Source organism: Carcharodon carcharias, chromosome 10, assembly GCF_017639515.1.
Source record: "Carcharodon carcharias isolate sCarCar2 chromosome 10, sCarCar2.pri, whole genome shotgun sequence".
NCBI lineage: Eukaryota > Metazoa > Chordata > Chondrichthyes > Lamniformes > Lamnidae > Carcharodon > Carcharodon carcharias.
Window position 1 is genome coordinate 17,229,750 of NC_054476.1, and position 22,411 is coordinate 17,252,160.

Below are 22,411 nucleotides of genomic sequence, written 5' to 3' on the forward strand. Positions count from 1 at the left end.
GGCACAGTTAAGACATATGCATGCTTCAGCAGCATCTTCTGCCACTACAGTACAATATCCATGTTATGAGGTAGGTGAATCTTATACTCACTGTAGCAAAAAAAAAACCTGATATCGGAGAGAGTGAACAGGTGTATTTTGTGTGTCAGAGAGTGAATGGAAGTGTTTTGGTGAAGGAAGAGACATTGCTGTTTAGTCTCTGAAAAAGGTGCAGCAGGCAGCAGTCTTAAAAGACCTTATTTTACCAGATGGTGCACGATCTTCATCAAAATTATAGAGATACACAAATATGAGTACTACCTTTTATGTTGTCTAAAAGAAGCATGGCATTTATAAATCTATTAGTGTGTGCATACATGTGAGTGTGTATGTTTTGGGAGTGTTTTTAATACTGCTTAAGAGGCCACAGACTTTGGACTGAATTTTTGGCAATTCATTTCCACTAACATCTCTCTAAAATCAATTGATTTTAATGGTAGCTGGCTCCATCTTCTTTATGCACAAGCCATTTATAATTTCTAATGCTGTTTCACACTAAGCTGGCAGTGATAATACTCTGGAGGAATTTGGATTTTACAGAGATTAATGATGAAAGGATTTATGTGCAGTATGAGTTATAGGCTATTGGTATCACTGTGTTGAATTAAAATCAGGGAGCTTTAATTTGTTATAGATGCATAGTCATCGTATTTACCTTCTTCTCACATTACCAATGCTAATTTGTCAGCGAAACATGATGTTTTGATTGATGATCAGCCCTGCTGCAAAGCTGTTAGCCAATGGAATGAAATTCAGAAGATTTAAATGATGCAGAGTGTAAAAGCTCCTATTTGTTCACCTTATGTTCCATACTAAACTTGGCCCCTCAAGCTATTTTGTTTTTGTTAAAGGACAGTATGTAATTTTCCTTAGCACATTTCCCTCATCTCATTTCAAGTGAGAATTTCTAAAAATGATTTATCATACCAATGGCCAGTAGCTCTAGTAACACAGTAATGGATTCCCGCTTAGAGGGCTTGAGTTCAAATTCAGCTTCCATCTCTAGCTAAATTAAGCTGCTTCATGGCCGGGCCACTGGACTGGTTGATTTGCAGTACTCTGTCTCAGGGGACGGTACATTGTCACCGAGACAAGCCATATTCCACAGAGGCAGCTCCTGACTCATACAAAGTGTCATTATGGACAGTTGAACTATCTCATCCTCCCACCTAAGGGAAAACATGATCGTGAAAGGTTGAAAGTGGAACTATAAGAAGAGGGAAGTTAATAAAAGCATTTCAATGATTCTGAATTCTTGCCAATCTGATAATGAGAGCTCATGCAGGAAACAGGAGCAGTGTAAGTTATGATTCTATATACTGCCGAATGTAATGAAAGACTTGCATCTATATAGCACCTTTCACAACCCCAGGATATCCCAAAGCACTTAAAAGCCAATGAGGTACTTGTAAACTACAGTAAGGTAGGAAATGTAGCATCTATTTTTCACAAAGCAAGCTCCCACAAATAACACTCAGGTGAACAATTGCTGCTTGGCCAAAACACCAGGGAGAACTTCCCAGCTCTTCTTCAAATAGATCCATGTCCACCTGAGAGTGCAGATGGTGCCTCAGTTTAAAATTTCATCCTAAAGACAGCATCTCAAATAGTGCAGCACTTCCTCAGTATTAGAGCGTCAGCCTATGTTTTGTGCTCAAGCCTCTACATTGACCACAAGATCATAAGACATAGGAGCAGACATAGGCCATTCAGCTCATCGAGTCTGCTCTGCCATTCAATGAGATTGTGGCTGATCTGACAATCCTCAACTCCACTTTCCTGCCTTTTCCCCATAACCCTGATTTCCTTACTGATTAAAAATCTGTCTATCTCAGCCTTGAATATACTTAACGACCCAGCCTCTACAGCCCTCTGCGGTAAAGAATTCCATAGATTCACTACCCTCTGAGAGGAGAAATTCCTCCTCATCTCTGTTTTAAATGGACGTCTCCTTACCCTGAGATTATGTCCTCTGGTCCGAGACTCTCCCACAAAGGGAAACAGCCTCTCAGCATCTACCCTGTCAAGCCCTCTAAGAATCTCACATGTTTCAGTCAGGTCACCTATCATTCTTCTAAACTCCAATGAGTACAGACCCAACCGACTCAACCTCTCCTCATAAGAAAATCCCTCCATCCCCAGGATCAACCTAGTGAACTTTCTCTGGACTGCCTCCAATGCCAGAATATCTTTCCTTAGATAAGGGGACCAAAACTGTTCATAGTATTCTAGGTGAGGTCTAACTATGCCTTGTATAGTTTTAGCAAGACTTCCCTATTTTTATATGCCATTCCCTTTGAAATAAAGGCCAGCATTCCATTTGCCTTCCCTATTACCTGCTGAACTTGTTTACTAGGTTTTTGGGATTCAAGCATAAGGACCCACAAATCCCTCTGTGCTGCAGTTTTCTGCAGTCTTTCTCCATTTAAATAATATTCAGCTCCTCTATTCTTCCTGCCAAAGGGCATAACCTCACACGTTCCCACATTATATTCCATCTGCCACATTTTTGCCCACTCACTTAACTAGTCCGTATCCCTCTGCAGACTCTTTGTGTCATCCTCAAACTTGGTGATAGTACATTGATTTCCCTCATCCAGGTCATTAATTTATATTGTAAATAATTGTGGCCCCAGCACTGATCCCTGTGACACTCCACTAGGTTGCCATCCTGAAAATGCCCCCATATCCCAACTCTCTATCGTCTGTTAGTTAGCCAGTCCTCTATCCATGCTAATATACTACCCCTAACAGCATGGGCTTTTATCTTATTAAGTAACCTTATGTGTGGTACCTTATCAAATGCCTTTTGGGAATCCAAATATACTACATCTACTGGTTCCCCTTTATCTATCTTGCTTGTTACGTCCGCAAAGAATTCTAATAAATCTGTCAGGCATAATTTCCCATTCATGAAGCCATGCTGACTCTGCTTGATTAGATTATGTATTTCTATATGCTCTACTATTACATCCTTTATAATGGACTTCAACATTTTCCCATTGACAGATGTTAAGCTAACTGGCCTATAGTTAACCTGTTTTTTTGTCTCCCTCCCTTTTTGAATAAGGGTGTTACACTGGCAGTTTTCCAATCCTCTGAGACTTTTCCAGAATCTAAGGTCACTGGAAGATTACTACCAGTGCATCCATTATATCTGCAACTATTTCCTTTAATATCCTAGGATGCAACCTGTCAGGTTCAAGTGACTTTAGCCTCATTAGTTTCCCCAGTACTTTTTCTCTAGAGATAGTTATTGTATTTATTTCCTCCCCAACTTTTGCCCCCTGATTATTTAGTATTCTTGATATGCTTTTGTGTCTTCTACTGTGAAGACTGATGCAAAGTATTTATTCAACTCCTCTGCCATTTACTGTTTCCCCATTATTATTTCCCCAGCCTCATTCTCTAAGGGGCCTATATTGATTTTGGCCTCTCCCTTCCTCTTTATATATTTAAAGAAGCTCTTACTGTCTATTTTTATATTACTTGCTAATTTACTCTCAAATTTTATTTTCCCTCTCTTTATTTTTTTTTGGTCATCTTCTGTTGGTTTTTAAAACTTTCCCAATCCTCTGGCTTACCACTAATCTTTGCCACATTGTATGCTTTTTCTTTCACTTTGATTCTATCCTTAACTTCCTTGGTTAACCATGGTTGGTTTATCCCGCTCCTATAATCTTTCTTCCTCACTAGGATATATCTTTGTTGTGAGTCATGAACCATTTTCTTAAACGTCTGCCATTGTTCATCAACCGTCTTTATTGCCATACTCCTATCCCAGCCGACTCCAGTCAACTCTGCCCTCATTTCCTTGTGAGTATCCTTCTTTAGGTTTAGCACACATGTTTCTGAACTAAGTTTCTCACACTAAAACTGAATGCTAAATTCCACCAGTTATGGTCACTGTTTCCTAGGGGATCTTTTACTCTGAGATCATTTATTAAAGCTGCCTCGTTACACATTACCAGATCCAAAATAGCCTGATCCCTGATTGGATCCACAACATATTGTTCTAAGAAACTGTTCTAAATACCTAAATAGCCAAGTGGTTATGGTACTGGGTTTGTAACCTCAAGATCAAGAGTTCAAATCTCACAATGGCAAACTATAAAACAATGTAACTTCATCTGAATGGGAACAGATGGAAATGTGTTTGTACTTGAAAGAGTTACACTCTGTGACTTGTTGCTTGTGGCTACCTCTGCCAATATGATTTTCCCAATCTACATGGAGATTAAAGTCATCCATGATTAATATACTGCCATTTTTGCATGCCTTCATTATTTCCTGATTTATTCTCTGTCCGACAGCATAGCTATTGTTAGTGGGCCTGTAGACTACTCCCACCGGTGCCTTCTCCCCCTTGTTATTTTGTACCTCCACCCATATGGATTCAACATCTTCTGATACAAGATCATTTCTTGCTATTGTAATTATTCCATCTCGTACTAACAAAGCCACCCCACTTGAACCCACAACCTTCTAACTTAGGAGACAAGAGTGCTACCACTGAGTCACAGCTGACACCAGTAGATTATTGCAAAGTTGCTGTGAGAGGAAAGATATCACAATTTTTTTCATAGATGGGAATTTTCTCCCAACACCTTTCTGATGTTCATTGCCAGACTAAAACAGCAAGGCTGCAATTTCCATATCCAGACTGAAGAGGGAGATTTTATGTGATAACGCTATGCCAAATTAACTTTTCTGCCAGTAGGGAACAGTGCAGGAGTACAGTTTAAATAGCTTCCGGTCTAATTTGCACTCCATTTCCCTCAATTCCTGCCAGCTGCTGCTTCCTTTAGGGGGCTGATGCACCCACTAGACCTAGGTGTTGGTACCAGGTGAGCTCCGTATGTGTCAAGCCTTCTTTCATCTTGTACCTCATTGGCTGTTCAGTGCTTTGGGACATCCTAAAGTGAAAAGTGCTATGCAAATGCAGGTCTTTCATTAAATTCTGCAGCATATCAGGATATACTGTGATTGGTTTCATTTAAAATCAACCTCATCATTGATTTTAAACTGGTCTCCCAAACAACCAGAGTCTCTGTAATTGGCAGTTAAATGGCTTTTCACTTCCTGAGTTGCAGTGGAAGTTGGTATTGTAAAGGCCCCTTTTCATATCAGCTCTTGTTCTCCTGAGCCCTTAGAAATTCTTCAGCTACAGCTGGCCTTCCATTGATTTTGCAGGCAATATTTGGCCACTTTTGTTTCAACATAAATGTTCCATACATGCTTTAACGCCAAAAAAGAGGACTGAAAAGAAAATCGCAGAATCGTACGAAGGATTCAAAATGCAACGGAACAAATTCATACAAAAAAAAAGCCTCTGGCCCTTTAAGAGCTCTTTTGTCTACTGAGCTTCCCTTTATTCTCTCTCCAGATGGGCAGGCTGAATGTGCAGCATGATCCAGTCGTAGCCAAAAGGAAATCGTTCATGCTCTTACCTACATGGATTTTTCATTGTCTTTAAATGTCAAAAGGAAGCTTCTGATACAATATAGATGGGAAAACACATCTGACAGGGGTTCCTGTGAAACTAGGTAGGATCATCGAGCCTTCTAATTCCCTTATTCCTGCCTAACCCAACAGGGTTGGTGGGAATAATCTTGAGAGTCAAAAGAATACACCCTGCTGTTTTCATGCACATGATCACGATATAAACCATAGCATTCTTCCCACTGATATCCTTGCTGTTCTCCTAAACCATGTCTTCTTTCCTCAGTCACAAATTGATTTTTTTGGCAATCTCCTATTCACTCAAAGCTACAGGAAACCAAAATATAATCTGCTAACCAATATTCAAATTTTCATATTTTCGCTATTACCTGCTGTTTATACCTCATTGTGGATAATTAAATTTAGTATGTTTCCATATTGCTTCAAAAAAAACCATTTCAAACGTTGTCTGTCCAAAGATTAATGCACACTGGAGCTAGAATATTATTCTGATTTAGGAACATCCTTCTTGTAAAACATGTTACTGTATTTTTCATGTGTAGTGTTTCGCTGAGTGCAACAGCACCAAATGACAAGGGCAAAAATCAAAATGCATATCAACATAGGAAGAGCAGATGTGGCTGGCTTAAGGGACATGTGGATTTAACAATTTAAACACAGTTGTAAAGACACCTCTGTTAACTGCATTCAAGCCAGAACTGTTTCAAAAGAGAAAGCAATTGTGACTACTTTGAGTTTGCAATGTGAGGCCACATCAGATTGCTGCAATGGCAGAGATTACTATTGTGGTCAGTACAAAAAAGCGTATAAAAATACTGATGTGAGTCAGCTAATATAAAGAGTATGTCTCGTATACTATTGTCCTCTTGTAAACAAAGGGAAAATTTGGAATAATCCATAGTACACAATACAGAAGTATAATTTTAAGGACACCATGCATTGTAAAATGTAAACTACAAACTGACAAGATAGGGTTTGAAAGGTTAATATCTAAAGTGATACATGCTTTTCTCAGATATATTGAAAGTGTTGGCAATAAATCACTGTCACTGAGGCATCACACCATTAAGCAGCCCAGCCTCTGCCATCTCACCCATTAATTTGGCAGAGCATTGTCACATTAAACTGAACAAAAATGTTTTCACCTGCTCAACCATCCTGAACAGACATGGCTGTTACTTGCTAACAACTGGATATCGATTGCAGGCAGTCATCCGGCGTGACCTGCCACCAGTCAGGCAAAGCGGAGTATTGGCTGCTTTGGCACTTCCCCCAGCCCATGTTCCTTGTGTATATGGGCGGATGATACATGAATTGCTGTTGCCCTTCGTTTTATGCATAATCAGTTGCAAAAACTCGTTTGAACACTTAGCACAGCTGAGGCTGTCTGAAAGTAGAAGATTGGTATTGCGGATGAGAAGTACCATTGGCAGTGCACAGCAAAAATGAAATGAATGATTCATGGGTGGTGGTGTGATGGAGTTAGCAGAGAATTGGGGAGAGAAAAATTAATCACTGAGGGAGCAGGAGGGCTGATATGAATCACTAATAAGAAAACCGTGTTGTCTTTTGCTTGGATTGAAGCCCACGTATTCAAAACATGAGAAACTGGGAAATAAGGGTACTGGTCTGAACTGGTCTTATATACCTTAAAATGGAATGCCAGTTTGGACCAGTACTCTTATTTCCCAGGTTTTACTGTTTTTTTCCCACTGAGTATGTGAATGGTTATGAGGAATGTTAAGACAGTGAAACTTTAGATTATAATGGCCTGAATTTTGTGGTCAGCAGTGAACAGACAACTCCAGCCATTCATTACACTTACACACTCACCCATCATGTCATCGCCCTCTGGTGGCTGGGAGCCTGTTCCATGCGGATGCAACCATTTTCTGTTGCTTATTGTACACCTGGATTTTGTGGTTGCGTTAAAGCTTTGGCATTTTCACCTAAACACTGTTGATATTGTGACCCAGTTAATGTGCCAATCCGAAGGTAAACACAACTTACTGGTGCACAGACTTTCTAAGGGTTTTTTGCACAGTCAACTCTCTGTGATTGGAATGTCATTTCAAAATGACAGCCTCTATAAGGGAGTTGTGCAAAAAGTGACAGTGCAAGAAACTGTGTATTTCCAGAACCAATCAAATTGAAGAACTAAATTGTTTGTGCACTGCCAAATCAGGTACTGAAAACAAAAAAAAGTTTGGGAAGGAAAGATGGAATTAGCATAGAGAAAGATGGAAGAGACAGAAAGAAAATGTTTTTAAAAAATTAATATTTTAATTTCTTTAAATCTCCAACAATAATAAAATATGAAGGAAATGAGACTCCACACATATAAAAGATTATTTTCAGTGCAGGAAAAAAGAAAGACTTGCATTTATATGGTGCCTCTCACGACCACTGGGCATCTCAAAGTACTTTATAGCCAATTAAGTACTTTTTGAAGTGTAGTCACTGTTGTAATGCAGGTAACATGGCAGCTAATATGCTCACAGCAAGCTTCCACTAACGGTAATGTGATAATGACCAGATAATTTGCTTTTGTGCTGTTGATTGATGGATAACAGGGCTATTCCCTTAATCAATTTTGAAATAGTGCCATTAGATATTTTACATTCACCTGAGAGGGCAGACAAGGCCCCAGTTTGACATTCCTTTCGAAAGACATCGCCTCTGACAGTGCAGCCCTGGCGTATCAGTCGTACAATTTAGTGTTTACAGCAGGAATTTTCCAGTCCACCCTTCACGGGTTCCCTCGCAAGGGGCCGGTGATCCATTGAAATCTCCATTCACATCGGCAGGACCGGAAGATCCCAGCAGCGTGAGGGGCTGGAAAATTCCAGCCAAAGTCCTGCGTTGCACTCAAACCCACAATTCTGACCCAGAGACTAGAGTGCTACCAACTGAGCCACAACTGATACTTAAAGTAAAAGAGGTTGCTTAGCAGTAATTAAGATTTATCACACAATTAAAAATGCACTTACACTGGAATGCGGGTATCTACACTCGTAAAAGGATAGAGAACGAGAGGGCACAAGCTTCCAGTGAATTTCAAAAGAAGCAAATGTGACCTGAGAAAATTTATTTTCACACAACGAGTGGTTTGGGTCTGGAATGCACTGCCTGGAAGTGTGGTGGAGGCAGGTTCAATTGGGGCATTCAAGAGACATTGGATGATTATTTGAATAGGAGCAAAATGCAGGGGTACAGGGAAAAGGCAGGGCAATGGCACTAGGTCATTATGCTCATTTGGAGAGCTGGTACAGGCATGATGGGCCGAATGGCCTCCTTCTGTGCCATTAAGTTTCTGTGATTCTGTGATTTCTCCAAGGCAGTGAAATTACTTTTTTTGACAATAAGTGGAAGATTCCCTGTGTTTCTCTTTATTGAATGACTTGCCATCAAAATATCTGATATCGACCATATGATAGCAGAAATGTGTGCCTTATGTGTAAATGTGCTTGCAACCCCCTGACAACCCAGTACCATCACCCTATTAAGAGATTGAGCTAGCAACCTTCTACCAGGACCCTGCCAAGTTTACAATGTGACTGATTGATAAAAATTGAAAGTCACCAGAAACGAATGGGATTCATCCAACGAAGCTGAAGGAAGTAAAGGATGGTGAATTGCAAATGTTACATTGTTGTTCAGAAAAGGGTTAAAGGATATACCCAGCAACTCCAGATTAGTCAGTTTGACCTCGGTAGTGGGAAAGCTCTTAGAATCAGTAATCCAGGATAAAACTAACAGTCACTTGGACAAACGTGGATTAATTAAGGGAATCCAGCTTGGATTTGTGAAAGGCAAGTCATGTTTAACTAACTTGACTGAGTTTTTTGATGAGGTAACAGAGAAGGTAGATGAAGGAAATGCAGATGATGTGGTGTACATGAAGTTCCAAAAGGCATTGGATGCAGTGTCACATTGCAGTTTCTTAGCAATATTGACGCCCATGGAATAAAAGGAACAATGGCAGCATACTTACAAAGTTGGCTAAGTGACAAGAAACAGAGGGTGGTGGTGAATGGTTGTTTTTTGGACCAAAGGAAGGTATGAAGCAGGGTTCGCCAGGGGTCAGTACTATGACCACTGCTTTTCTTCATATATATTCATGAACTAGACTTGGATGCGCAGGGCACAAATTTAAAATTTACAGATGATGCAAAACTTGGAAGTATTGTGAGCTGTGAGGATGATAGATTTCTAGAGGACAGAGACAAGCTGTTCGAATGGGCAGGCAAGTGGCAGATAACATTTAGGGCAGAGACACGTGCAATGATACATTTTGGTAGGAAGCACAAGGAAAAGTGTAATAAACTTGGAGTAACGGGCAGGTTTCTTGTAAGAAATAGTGGACTTTATTTACAGAGCTCCTGATGAAGCTGTATGTTTGTACTGAGACCAAGGATAGGAAGGTCTGCCCCTAAGATTACCTTCTCTTAGTGCTGATTCGTCCGTACAGTCAGATGATCCCCATAACAGCATGAAAGATTTAACTTACAAATACTGCAAAAGACAATATAAAGTAGGGAATACAATTCTAAAGGGGGTGCAGGAGCAGAGGGATCTGGGGGTATATTGGTTAAATTGGTTGAAGGCTGCAGAGCAGATTAAGAAAGTGTTTAAAAAGCCAATCATTCCTAGGCATTATAAATAGAGGCATTGAGTACAAAAGCAAGGATGATATGATGAGCCTGTATAAATCACTGGTTTAGCCTTAACTCGAGTATTGTGACCAATTCCAGGCACCTCACTTTAGGATGGATATGAAGGCTTGAGAGAGGTTGGCAGAAAAGATTTACGAGAATGGATCCAAGGATGAAGGACTTCAGTTGCATGGATAGATTGAAGAAACTGACGCTGTTCTCTTTGGAGAAGAGAATTGAGAGGAGATTTGATAGAGTTGTCCAAAATCATGAGGAATCTAGGCAATAGATAGAGAAAAACTTTTGGCGGGAGGGTGGAGAGCCAGAGGACACTGATTTAAAGTGAGTGACAAAAGAAACAACAGCGGCATGAGAAAAAACATTTTATGCAGCGAATGCTTAGGATCCAGAAAGCACTGTCTGATTGCATGGTGGAGACAGATTCAATTGTGGCTTTCAAAGGGGAATTGTATAAACACATATAGAGAAAAGATAATGCGTGGTTATGGGGGAAGGAAGCGGGACTAGTTTTGTTACTCTTATAGAGAGCTGGCATGGACACCGTGGGCCAAATGACCTCCCTCTGCTCTGTAACAATCCTATTCTTTGACTGGGTGACTAGTTACTAAGAGATGTACAAGGCCCTCGGTAGAGTTCTCCTTCCTTCAATGTGACAAACCCTACCATCCTCCACTCAGCACCCCAGCTTATAACAAGGCTGAGGCAGGAAGTTTACAATGTGGGACATCATACGTGTAAACCTGAATTCTACCAACCTGTCTGACAAATGGTATACCCACAGCTGTAATGCCATTATGGGATTAAGTAAACTGGCTGCCTCAGTTTTGGATTTTCAACATTTAAATCAAGCTGACAATGCTTGTCAAACTTGAAGGCAAATCAATATAAACTACTTAAACAGCTGTAACCATGTCAATCATAAGAAGGGAAAACCTGAGTTAACTCCATGATTTTCATAACCTAGATTGAAATTGTACGGAAAAGAAAATTGTCACTTGGAAGAAATCCTTACCGATTATAGCCTAGTTGTGATCCAGTTAAAAACAGATAGGTTAATCAGTTCAACTTATCCCTAAACTTTATGGCCAGGATTTTACCGCCCCTCTCGCCTGGTGGGATATTACATTCCTGCCGATCTGAATGGAGATTTAAATGGCTCGCCGCATCCGCTGGGGGGAGACACACGGCAGCCGGGCTGGAAAATCCTGGCCCATAAATAGTTTATGAGACAATTGATAATAATAACTTCTATTAATTTTGTTCCGTCTGCTTTGCTCAATAGAGTTAGCTTGAAGATCAGCTATGATCTCATTGAATTGAGGCACTAAATGGCTTACTGCTGTCGCTACGTTCTGATGTTCCTATATTCCTACTGTATTGGGAATTCAAGTTCCCTTTCCACAAAAGGTAGCAAGGGCAGATTTTATTCTTCACTGCCTGGGTGGTAATCTGACATGGTAGATCACATGTTGTTTATAGTACCTGCCTGATTTTCATGCTATTAAAATCAATGGAATGAAAGGTAGATATATTCTATATAGGTAGACGGATCCACTCTGCCAGATTACTGCCCAGGGAGTGAGGACTAAAATCTACTCCAGTAAAGATAAGTAGGAAACTAGAATATAAGTCAAAGGAATAGATTAAACCATGCAGTGTTCTGGTGAGGCGAAACTTTGAGCACTGTGACTATATCTGGTTGTCAGTGAATGAGATGACATTCAACCACAGGCAGCTGTGCAGATAAGAGCCAGGAGGCTGATTTCTGACGTTAGAGTCTCAGCTATAAACTGGTGACAACATCTGAACCCACAATGTCAGGTTCTACACATAGGCTGATGGCACCAAATTCTACATCATCAAAACCTTTCCTCACCCACACACACCTTTGATTTATCACTTTGCTTATACAACCTTCAGAATTGGATGGGCAGAAATTTCTTCAAATTAAATATTGGACAGTCAATGTCACTGTCTTCACCCCCACCATGAGTTCATTTCCCCAGGCACCGACTCCATCGCTCTTCCAATCCACTGTCTGAGACTGAACCAGGCTGGTTCATAAGCTTAGCATGTTATTTGACACTGTGCTGAGCATCAATCCCATATCCTCTCCACCACTTCCTTCACTGTCGCTGGGTCAAAACCCTAGAACTCCCTTCCTAACAGCACTGTGGGTGTTTCTGCACCACGTGGACTACAGAGGTTCAAGAAGGCAGCTCACCACCACCTTCTCAATAGCAGCTAGGGATGGGCAATAAATGCTGGCCCAGCCAGCGAAGCCCACATCCCGTGAATGAATAACAAAAAACTAAGATCACCTACTTCCACCTCGGTAACATCGCTCCTCTTTGTTCCTGCCTTAGCTGTAATATGGACTGAAATAATTGAAATGACCACGTAACTGGTCAATTTTTTGCTGCATAATATGTTTACAGTTATGTCTGTTATCCTTTGAGAGTGTACACAAGACACAATGGATTAAGTCAAATTGGCCACTGTTGCATTTGCTAGCTCGATCTTTGTGGGAACACAAGGGTTAATTGAGTGGAAAATAGTTATGGTCAGTTCACCTGTGTAAGTAAGCACTTAAACATAAATGCATTCTTAACGCATGATATAGGAAATAAAATGACCAAAAGCCTGTAATTATAAGGTCAGATATGGATCAGTCTTTATTGCAGACATTTCAATGATAACAATGCCTATGATTATCAAGACACTGACAGGAAAAGCCTTATTAAGGAAATCTTGAAACTTGTTATGATTTTATTGGGTTATCATTGTGGCCAGAGGAGTAAGGACCTTGAAAGAGCCAAAGGAACACACCTGTGTGATGCTTGTTAACCACGTGGAATGCTTGAGGGTCTTGTAATTTCAAAAAGGGCATTTTGAAACAGTTCATAAGGATTCTATTGATGAGGAGTGACATCACCATTTGACCACTCACATTTTTGACCATGTAGTGAGTAACTAATCCCCGATCGTGACAGGTTTTGAACAAATGTGCAGAGGGGTATAAGAAAGGCATACCTTTCCTTTGTCCCTTGTTGTACAGTCCGACGGTGACCAACATGTCAGAAGTTATATCTTTTCCCCTGGGTGCCTGATCAGCACATCAACAGGGATGAGGGTATTCTGAGTATTGCCCAGGGGATGTGTAACCTTTAGTCTCCTGGTTGAGTTAAAGTAGAGAGCTGGAGGGGAAGTGTCAGTTTTCTATGGTTAACTTAAAGATAGAATGACCGGGTGAAAGAGACCAGTTTCTTTTCTGTGGGTTAAAGTTAAGAGATTGAGGGGAAAGGCTAGAGAATGTGTGGAAGCTTCAGCTTTGTGGGTGTCATCCAGACAGCTGGATGTGTAAAGCTTTGATCTTATTGTATAAAGTAAGACAGGCATCTGGATGAAAGAGGCCAATTGTCCTATAGGTTAAAAGGTAAAACATGAAATGGATTGGGAGGATTCAGCTTCTGTGGAGTATTTATAAAATGAGGTCACAATTGAATTGAAAGAAATCAGTTCATAAATTGTGTTTTTAATAGATGACTCCTGCATGATACTGTTCGCCTATTCATCAACTATCAGTGTGCTATTCATATTCTTGTGATTTTGAAACATAGTTCAATAAAGTTGGTTTGAGAATTTTATAATCCTATAACTTTGCTGGCTTTATTATTTATTCCATTCAAGCCTGAACCCTCATGACAGTCCAAGTGTTACACAGCTCATCTTCCTACTGAAATCCTCATCCATGTCTTTGTTACTTTCAGATTCGACTGGTTCAATGCCCTTCTGGCACACCTGCTGTCTTTCACTTTCCATAAACTTGAACTCTCCCAAACTCTGCTGCTCACATCCTAACTCATACTGAGTTCCATTCAACCATTACCTCTATGCTTGCTGATCTGCATTAGCTCCCGACTCAGCCACACTTCTATTTTAAAATTCTCATCCTTGCTTTCAATTTCTTCACGTCATAAACCCTTCTTTTTCTCTGTAATCTCCTCCAACCATCTGAGATATCTGTGCTCTTCCAGTTCTGGTCTCTTGCATATCCTCAATTTTAATTGGCCCACTATTGATGGCAGTGCCTTCAGCTGCCTAGGCCCTGAGCTCTGGAATTCCCTCCCTAAACCTTTCTAGTTCTCTTTTCTCCTTTAAGATGCTCCTTAAAAACCTATCTTGTTGACTAAGTTTTTGGTCAACTGTCCCAATATCCCCTCATGTCCCTCAATGTTAGATTTTATTTAGTAATGCTTCTATGAAGCTCCTTGGGATGCTTTGGCACATCAAAGATGTGATATTGTTCTTGGAAAGTTACAAGAAAAGCGTGAAAGGACTTCTCTGTGAAGAAAGGAGGCTCTAAGAGAGGATCCTATAAAGATTTATCATTGTAAATATACGAAAAAGGTTAACTCAGAATATTATTTTCAATCAAACTGCAGGAGTAGGAGAAGGGAGCACAGTTTTAATCACATAGAAGATTTAGGGATGAATTTTCAGCTTGTTGGGCGGGTGTGCGCCCAACCCGACCGAGTGTCAAATGACGCGCGATGGGGTGGGGAGAGCATCCTGACATCATTGCGCACTCGTGCGATATTTCGGTCGGTGGGTACACACCAGAGGTGGCAGCATGCCCGCCAACAATTAAAAAGCCCGATTGAGGTCATTTAAAAAGGTAATTGAGAGAAAATTTTCACTGCCCATCCAACCTTACATTGGCGGGCAGGTGAAAAAGTTAAGCGGCCTTTGCATTTTTTTGGAAACCTCATCCAACAGCAAATAAAAATAAAATAAAAATGTTTAAAAATTTAATTAATAGAATGCCCCTGCTCATGTGATAGAGTCACAAGAGGGGACATGTTGTGTAACATTTTTAACACCTTTATTTTTTATTTTGAAGATGGTTCATCTCCCTGAAGCAGCTTTGTAGCTTTGTGTCTCGGGGAGATTTTCCAGTGCGCAGGTGCGCAAAGTTCATGCTCATCCTCCTCCCCACCCCCCACACAGGCAGCGCTGAGCGTTGCTGCTTGTGTTTCATGCTGGGCGGGCCTTAATTGGCCCACCAGCGTGAAATCGCTGTCTGGCCCCGATCACGGGCGGTGGTCAGCTTCCCGCCCATCTTGCCTGCCCCCACTGAGTCCGCCCGACGAGGGCAAAATTCTGCCCTTAGAAATAATATCCAGAAAGTCTTATTCACGCAGCCTGATTAAAAGTTGGAATGGACTTTTGGGCAGTGATAGAGTCAAAAACCCTGGAATCATTTAACAAACAGCTCAATGAAACAATGTGCATGTTTGCTTTTGACCTACGGATTAAGATGGGCTGAATGGCTTTCTTCATCTGTAAGCATGCTGAGATCTTGTGAAAAGTATAATTAATCACAGGTATAGACTATCCTACCAGCATTGACAAGTGTGAACAGAAGTCAGTTGACGAGTAGACTATGTGAAAGTGAATCATATTTCCTTTTCACACTAATGAACTAAAGCTGGTAACACTGTTTTCTAGGTATGAAAAGTTTTCTACAGCAGGATTTTCACTGGTGTTGCTCCTTCTGTATCTCTGTTGCAGGAATCATTTTGTTGACAGTATTTTCAGTCTATTTTAGTCTAAATGTGAGCTGCTGCATCTATTGACCTGGTACGGCATAGTAAGCGCTGTGGCCCATCAAATTGTTGCTCTAATAAATTATTAAATGATAACGCCTACAGTTCCAATTTTGGCCACTACATCAGGAGGAGACAGGGATGGCATGCCAAGTGTTTTTCTCCAAAGGAAATTAGAAACAATCATAGGCCAGTCAGCCCCTTGAGAATTTTCTCTCATTCTATTAGATCATGGTTGATCTTCCCATATTGGTTCTGTAACACTTAATACCCACATCTAACAAAAATCTGTCACAGTGAGAGAAGAAAGCTGGAGGGTAAGTCACCTTGTGCTCCATTCATACTGCACATAGCAATTGAACAAAGGGCAACACTAACAGGTATCTAGGAATAATAGTCTGGACATCATCTCCCGTGGAAAATGGCCAATATGGAGGAAATCTAACCTGAGAACAGAAGAATGCATTAGAAGTCAGAAAATAATTTAAAAATCAGCCGTTCAAGGCCAGCAGCAGAATTCCTCAGTGACCGGCTGCATCTTAATAATATACACGTCATCATAGATTTTCAATTTTTACTGATATGTCCTTGGGAATGAGAAAACACACACTGTGAAATAAGCCTCTCCAGAGTAAATGTACAGGGTAGCTCCATTATAATAGAAAGGGGCAATCCCTAAATTGGACGCGATTCTGGCAGACTGCATCAACAGAATGTCAGGACAGAGATGCCCAAGGATTGAAGACAGTTTGTCCCTGGGCCTCATCAAAGTAAACCAGGCAAGCTTTGGTCACCAATTAAGCAGCACAATGTTGGGGCCTTGCAAATTTTGAGCTCTGCTGAGGCCTGGAGGTAAGCCTTGCGCGGTGGGCAGGGAGGCATTGAGGGAGGGCGTTGGGGGATGCTGGTGGCGAGTGGTTGCTTGGTGGGTGGGGAGGTGATCACGAGGGATGAGGGTGAGTTGGTAGCCTCCCAGAGTTGCTTAGTTAAGCTACATGAAGCAGTCCTGTTCCTCCCTGTTCCATACTCTCAACACTGCGTTTTTGGGCTTGTTTAGGCAGCACCCATGTAGGCTGCTCAGGACCTGCCAATTGAATCTTGTGCATCGCAAGCTCTGACTAGGCCAGGAGCCTCAGTTCAATATCAAATTGAGATTCCTGGGCTCATTTCAAGTGGCTCTTAGGAGAAATAAATAAAAAGGCCATGACCAATTTAGCAGTGTCCTAAACCCCTGTACAGATTGGGGACTTGGGAGGGTGCAGAGGGCCTCTGTTCTACAAATATGGCTATTGCTAGATCCATAAAATAAGTGCAATGATGTTAGATTTAGCCCCAGTATGTTTCTTCCCTACAATATTAGTTGCTGGTCAAGCTCAGTGTGCATGATCAAATCACATGACTTATCTGCAAGTTTGTGCAATCGGTTGCTTTCCAAATGGGACACATAACATTGGTTTAAAAAAAAAGCCAAAAACTGAATGAAATTAGTTCACAGGGCCTGTATCACATTGTAACAAACATTGGTTTGGATTTGGTTTCAAAACCATGATATGTTCTGCAGTTTATAATACCTGTGTTATCCTTTTTTTAAGCACACTGCAGCTTGTGAGTGATTCATACAGCTCTCCATACTTAAAGTCAGACTTAAGTGTTACAACTAATCAGGAACAGGATCATTTTTCTCATCTAAAATTCACCTAATTTAGAATTGATATTCTTTTGGCAAACAGTTTGACCTAATTGCACCAAAATCACTATCTGACTTAAAGAGCTTTTCTGGACAGAGGTGAAAATGGTGTTATTAAATTCCACAACATACCTTGGGTACACAGAGTTCCAAATAATAACCAACTCAGCTGTACACAACTGAAAGCTGAATATAGTGGGTAGTGACATTTGAATATTCCCACAAACATTTTTTTTTCCCCTGCCTATAGTTCTTAGTTTTCATCCATCACACACTATTGTGCAGCTTATGCTAATGGAAGTGGAGTCTAACAGGGTCAAAGGTGACTGCACATCCAGCATCAGTAGCATTCTGAGATTGGGTAACAAGGATTTCCATTTCATTTTCAGAGGCCAGATCTCCCAGCAAATGGCAAATTTGGACAAATTATGCACTGGACCGCCTCAGATTCTTTGCTGGAAGCTAATGCAAAAAAGTATTGTAGGTTATCAAAAAAATATTGGGTAATTTTCTATCTATACCCAGGCAGAAGGTAGCCTTATCCAGCACCAGCATTAGTCTGAAGACTGGTGTTAAAAAATTACCTTCAACAAGCCTCATCCCAGAGACAGCACCACGGACAGTGCAGCACTCCCTCAGTACGGCACGGGAGTGCCAGCCAAAATGTTTGCATTCATGTCCTGGACTGGGTCTTGAACCCAGAGGCAAGAGCTGACATTATACCACAGTTTTCCACTGAATGAGCCAACATAAAGCCAATCTCAATGACAGGGTGGATATTAAATATTACGGATTTATTTTTCATGTAAGTGGTCTGCAGATGTGGACAAAACCAGTAAGGGCAACTTCATGTTGTCCATTCATGTTTACCCTGAGAGCGTGAAGAGTGGCATGCTGCCCACTATCGCCACAGGAACTCACTGAAGAATTAACTGAGGCCCAGATTTGCGTCCCAGGGTCGGGTGTGCAGAGTCGGGAGATTTCCTAGCTCGACCTTTTAAAATGTCTGCCCGCCGATTTTATTTTCGGTCGGGAAGTGCGGGTTGGGGTTGGGGTTGGGGTGAGGTGGGGCAAACTGAAATAGGAGCCGGGGAGTGTGACCCTGGAACGAGTGTGGAGGATGCTGTCATTTGGAGGCAGGCCTGGTGGAAGGCTGTCCCTTCCACACTGTGTTTAAATAAATAAAAAAACAGCGCTCTAGCTCTCACCCGACACTCTCCTCATACCACACACACTTCCTATGCCCCATCCATGTCAATATATGCCAACCCATGCTCCCATTCTCACCCACGGCCCCTCATAACCCCATGCCAGCTTAGTGCCAACTCATACCAACCCATAGCCCCCATCCTTTGCCCTTACCACCCTCTATGCCAACTCATCCAGTGTCTCTGGACACTTCCTTGACAGCTTTGACACTTCCTTGGCAGCTTTGTTAGCTGGATGGATCTGTAACATTTCTTTGACAGCTGGACAGTTCCAATGAGCTTGTGCATAAAAATTGTGCATAATCATGTTCACTTTTAACAATCCCAAAGAATGCCTTACCTCTCCCAAAGGGGTCCTGGGGCCTGATCCAAAGGGATACCTTAACTTTCCAAAGGGCTACAAATCCTCTAATTTCAAATCTGCTCTTACCTGATCTAATCTGCACACTCTGGGTTTCACACTCCTGGCTTTCTAGAGGCTCTCTGCCATAGCAAGTATCTGGGCCTCAGTTGAGCAAGTCATGTTGAGGGGTCCATCTATGGCTTGAGCTCATTCTGAGTGGGAATCATTCAATTTCAGCTACTGGATCATAAATTAGCAATTATAATTAATTCACATTTTGTGCTCTATAATAATGCAGGACTAATTGTGAGCACAGATTAAGTTAATTACTCTCTACTTAACCCAATACAAAATAAATATATTTAGTTAAGGATAGAACATATTTGACAGAATGTTTTCACATGGATTGCAATGAGTAGAGCAAGTCATAATTTCTGAGGGCTATTTCACCTGTGGTGCTCTTATGGTGTAACAGGTAGTATCCCTACCTCTAAGCCTGAAGCTCTGGGTTCAAATCCCACTCCAGGGCTTAATAGAAAAAGAACCTGTACTCATCACATGACCAACCAGGTTGCATATCAACATGTAAATCTTTCCAATAAATGCCAGTTAGGGGAGGGAGAGATTCCTGGTCCGTGTAATGGAAAAAAATTGGAGCATCTACTGTCACTATCCATAGCTCCAGTCTGCAATATGCATGTTGAAGTGTATGTTGCCATAGCAACTTGGACTGCTGGGATAACAACAGCATGGATCCCTGTTTTGGCTGGGGTAGATTTGGGACCTGTCTCCTTAACCTTACGAGTGGTGCAGGTTGTGGCACTGTGTGTCAGACCTGCCTTTGTGCATAGAACTCAAGATGATTCTGTCCAGATCACGTTTACTTGACATGATTTATGAAATGAGCAGAAAAATATACAAACTGTTTACCAATCTTTTAAATTTAAATTATTTAAGCTGTATGTAGCTCAATGTGGTCACAAGATCTATACATCTGGCTGAAGAATCAGGAAAGAAAGCCTCGTATTGAAACAATCCCAGTTTCCCAGAGAAATTAATTTTATACATTAGAAATAAAAATACATTAGAAGACTCATTGCTTCCAATTTATTATTCCTTCCTTTAACTTCCAGACACGAGAACATTTATCTTCATGCATTTTCAGTAAAAGCACAACTTATAAAAGACAGCAGGGGCTCATATCTAACAGCACCTGGAGGTTTCAATCCCAATGGTCATATGACAAAAGGCCCACAGATCCTGATTCATTCTTAAGCAATAAAAACAACACCTGACTTTATAAAGTGTTCAATGTGAGGAACACCTAGAAACTGATAGCAGGCAGCGCATTTGATATGAAAAACCCAGGCTTCGCCCCGCAGAGAGCTTCCACATTGGAAGAGGTGAATATGTACGATACAGCATTGGGAATACCAGTTAGGAGAGCCCAGTTAAAATCATCATTTCAAAATGGCATTTACATTTCAGGACACTGCAGGAGGTGAACATTACATGTCATGGCCATGTTCTGAAGAAGTGAAGAATAATAGGTGGGTCTGCTATTCTGCTGTTAGGATCATTTCCTAATATGGTGTGACAGCAAGGAAACATAATCAGCATCCCTGGAGATGTCCTTGGCCTAAGCATTGCTGGCATGGCAAAATGGGAAGTCAAAGATGGAAAACTCAATGAGAAATGTACATCATTTTTAGACTATTATGTAGTATCCTACACAGGGTAGACTGTCATGCACTCCTATGTTTGTCATCACTAAGAGTTCCAACTCTGTAACTTTGGCCAGCTCCACTCTTGCCTCAGTTCCACTGCTGCCCAAGCTTTCATCCATGCCTTTGTTCCCTCTAGACCTGATTATTCCAATGCATTCCTGGTCAGACTCCATGTGAAACCTTCCATGAATTTAGGATCATCCAAAACTCTGTTCTAAAATCCTATCGCACCAAGTCCACTTCACTCATTACCCCTGTACTTGCTGATCTACATCAGCTCCAATAAAGCAACGCCTCAGTTTTAAAATTCTCATCCTTGTTTTCAGATCCCTTCCTATCTCTGTAATCTCCTTCAGTTAGACAACCCTCCGAGACATCTGTGCTCTTCCAGTTCTGGCCTCTTGAGTATTCTTGATCTCATCACTGCACCATTGACAGCTGTGCCTTCAGCTGCTAAAGCCCTAAGCCTGGATTCCTTCCCTAAACCTCATATCTCTCTACCCTACTTTTCTCCTTTACGATGCTCCTTGAAACCTAGCCGTTTGAGCAAGCTTTTGATCATGTCTCCTTATATAGCTGGGTGTCAAATTTTGCTTCATAATGCACCATAAGATGTTTTATTAGATTAAGAGCACTATATAAATACAAGGTACATGTTCTTGCTTTTATTTTGTTAGCTTTTAGTGTCAAATTGAGTAAGATTTCATACTGAACAAAATCAGAACTCATTAGTTAAGAAATGCAAACTAGTTACACCCCTAAAGCAAATTACTTAAAAATTAAATCATCCTTCTTTCTGGCTTGAATTAAATGTTTATACTGGCATCTACCTGGCTATGAGGAAACTTACCTAGGTATGTCCTGTACACAAAAAGCAGGGCAAATCCAACTGAGCCAATTACCAGCCCATCAGTCTACTCTCGATCATCAACAGTGCTATCAAGCGGCACTTGCTGAGCAATAACCTGCTCAGTGATACCCAGTTTCGGTTCGGCCATTGCCACTCAGCTCCTGACCTCATTACAGCCTTGGTTCAAACATGAACAAAAGAACTGAACTCCCGAGGTGAGGTGAGAGTGACTGTCATTGACATCAAGGCCACATTTGACCAAGCGTGGCATCAAGGAGCCCTAGCACAACTGGAGTCAATGGGAATCGGGGGGAAACTCTCCTCTGGTTGGAATCACACCTAGCACAAACAATGATGGTTGTGTTTGTTGGTTGTCAATCATCTCAGCTCCAGGACATCACTACAGGAGTTCCTCAGGGTAGTGCCCTCAGCCCAACCATCTTCAGCTGCTTCATCAACGACCTTTCTTCCAACATAAGGTCAGAAGTAGGTATGTTCGTTGATGCACAATGTTCAGCACCAATCACAACTCCTCAGATACTGAAGCAGTCCATGTCCAAATGCAGCAAGACCTGGACAATATCCAGGCTTGAGCTGACAAGTGGCAAGTACCATTCGTACCACACAAATACCAGGCAATGACCATCTCTAACAAGAGAGAATCTAACCTTCGCCCCTTGATGTTCAATAGCAATACCATCACTGAATCCCTCACTATCAACATCCTGGGGGTTAGCATTAAATACTAGCCATATAAATACTGTGGCTACAAGAGCAGGTCAGAGACTTGGAATGCAATGAGTAACTCA